This window comes from Rattus norvegicus, chromosome 1 (assembly GCF_036323735.1).
Source record: "Rattus norvegicus strain BN/NHsdMcwi chromosome 1, GRCr8, whole genome shotgun sequence".
NCBI lineage: Eukaryota > Metazoa > Chordata > Mammalia > Rodentia > Muridae > Rattus > Rattus norvegicus.
Genome location: NC_086019.1, coordinates 5,290,365 through 5,293,081, shown reverse-complemented (window position 1 = coordinate 5,293,081; position 2,717 = coordinate 5,290,365).

Genomic DNA, 2,717 nt, shown 5'->3' with positions numbered 1-2,717 from the left:
ACTCTAGGAAAGATGGCCAGCAAACCGCCAAAACAACGGTGTTGAACGACTCTCCTTCACACCCCTCTGAAGGAATCACCTTTTCCTCCTCTCCATCTTGGAATCGCAGCCTGCAGGACTATGAAACATAGACTATTAGTTATCTGAAGCATCGTTTTATGGTGCTTTGTTACAGTAGCCCAAGCAACTGCGTCCTTAGCCTATATCCTAGGGACTATGGAGAGCGATGATATTACTGCCCCCATTCGGTTCTTAAGAGCAGAATTGACAACTGTCTAAAAGTTAATCATTTCTCAGCTATTCGTTTTATAGCCTTCTGGTTCCTAACATTGTAATTGCCATCTGTGGAGTGAGGAAAGGTCTGATGGAAATGTGTTCTTTACGTGAGTGATGTTCCTTGCACTGATGGATGGCTGATGGATATATCTGTGAGAATGAGGCCCTGTTGTAAGGAGAACGGGCGCCGAGCTGTATATAATCTCAACATATTAGTACCAAGGGCCCAATACATAAAGACTCTGCTTTGACATTAATCTGATGCTTGTGTTAAAAAGACACTAATGACAAATGCTCAAAAATGATCACGGGCGAGTTTTCTGTTCATATAAAGCAGGTGCTCATATGTTTTGCCTCTGTATAGAAAACAGTCAGAACGAGGTATGAAATGGCAGGACATCAGTAAGGGTGGAAAGTAATATGACAGCAGAGAGATACTCTATTCTAGAGGCTCATGAGAGAGGAGGAGAAAGAAAGAACAGGCTGTGAGATCAAATAGTGCTACATCCTGTCCCCTACCTGCTAACAGCTAACTACATAGTCTTCTAGAAGTTGTTTAACCCTTATAGATTCTATCTGACTGCCTGGGAGGTAGGGAAACAATGTCTGTCTTCATTGTATACTTGAATTTAGGATTAACAGATGATGTTGGAGGCTGGAAGGATGGCTGAGTGGTTCAAAGCAGTTGGTGCTCTTGCAAGGGAACCAGATTTCAGTTCCCAGCTCACGTGTCAGTCAGCTCACAACAGTCTGTGTCTGTAGCTCCGGGAGAGCCTAACTCCTCTTCCTTTGCATTCACCTAAACACACACACATACACACACACACACACACACACACACACACACACACTCACACACACACACATTCTTTAACGTCACAATGCCTGGTAGCACGCTCAATAAAACTGTTCAATAAACGGTAGCTACAAATTTCGTATTAGACCTTGTTATTGCTAGAGGTAACCATTTTCCACTCCAACACTGGGGAATCTGGATGAAAAATCTGTTTAGCGGAGCCTAAATTAGTGACCGTAAAAAATGCCAAGAAAAAAATTGTTAATATAGCTGCCGAAATTTCTTCTCTACATGTGCACTCACTGTGAACTGAAGCTCTGGGATTCGCCGACTTATCTTGCTCTGGAGTTGGGATGAGTCCTAGACGGTCAACCCAAATGCAACTTCAGTCTAAAATGCTTACTGTTCTGAAGGACAAATTTAAAAAAAAAAAAGTCAGGCTCTGCCCACAGAGAAGTGGCCAGAAAGTGAAGTTTTATATAAAATAAATAAGCAAACACAAGAGTTCACAGCAGGCGCCCCTTAACTTCCAGGCAGGCTTCCTTTGTGGAGCTGGGATACTGGCCATGCTTTTGAGCTTGATCCAACCAGCAGTCTTTGTGTGCATTCTGTGAGAGAGGCATCCCATCCTATGCGGAACCATAGACACAAAGCACAGAAGAGGCTCCAGTGTCATCCTGGGCGTTCCTTTCTGGAAGGAAAATAACCATATTCCAATGTGACTCTGAGCTGGCTGCATGGAAAGTGTACAAGGTAGCTTGGGGTATAAAAGAACCCTTTATGGAAAAGGACTTAGCCAGCCACCTCTTTCAATGTTACAGCAACTTGAAGGCTACACCATGCAAGCACCCTCTTGCTACCAGACAGCTTCGAACCTCAGTTACCTTTAGCCTGAACTCCTTGGGTCCAACATGGAGCATGTGTTTCCCTAAAGGTTAATTTGTTCTGGTTCTGATGTAGTGAATTACTCCAGGTAATATCCATCCGTCCCCTCCTGCCACACCTTTCTCCTTCCACGTTCCCTGTTGAAATTGCTCATTAATCAGCCTTGAACTCGCCAATGGGAAACCTCATCCCTGGGGCTCTAAACTTGACAGGATTAGAACAAATTAGACTGAGACGTGGGGGTAACAGGCTCGGGTTAGTGCGACAAGCCTGGAATACACGATGTGGTGGACGGGATCACTCTTGATTGGCAGCGCTGAGGCGCAGCTGTGAATGGGAAACATCCATTTGTCTTTCGGAAACAAAAGTGAACCTGAGTAGAAATAAAACACAGCGAGGATGGCTCCTATATTTGGAATGCTAAACCCAGAGATCTAGGGCATCTTGAGAGCTGCACGGGCTCTCACTCCTGTACTACTGAAGCCACTCAGCTCAGTGGTGAGCAAACTGGACACTCACTGATTTAGGGAATCCATCCGAGCTTGTGGTGTTAGGTATTTGAAGATCAGCTCATCCAAGGGCTAAAGTTGCCTTGGAAATAGATTATTCATCCATTCATTGAGTGGCAGAGGCCACCTTTACCACTGGAAGAAAGTACAGACTTAATGGGACAGTCAGGGCTCGGTTTAGCCTTTCCATTCCTGTCCTCCAATAGGCCACTTGCTCAGAAGCACACATCCATAGGTTTCGTTCTTCTGCC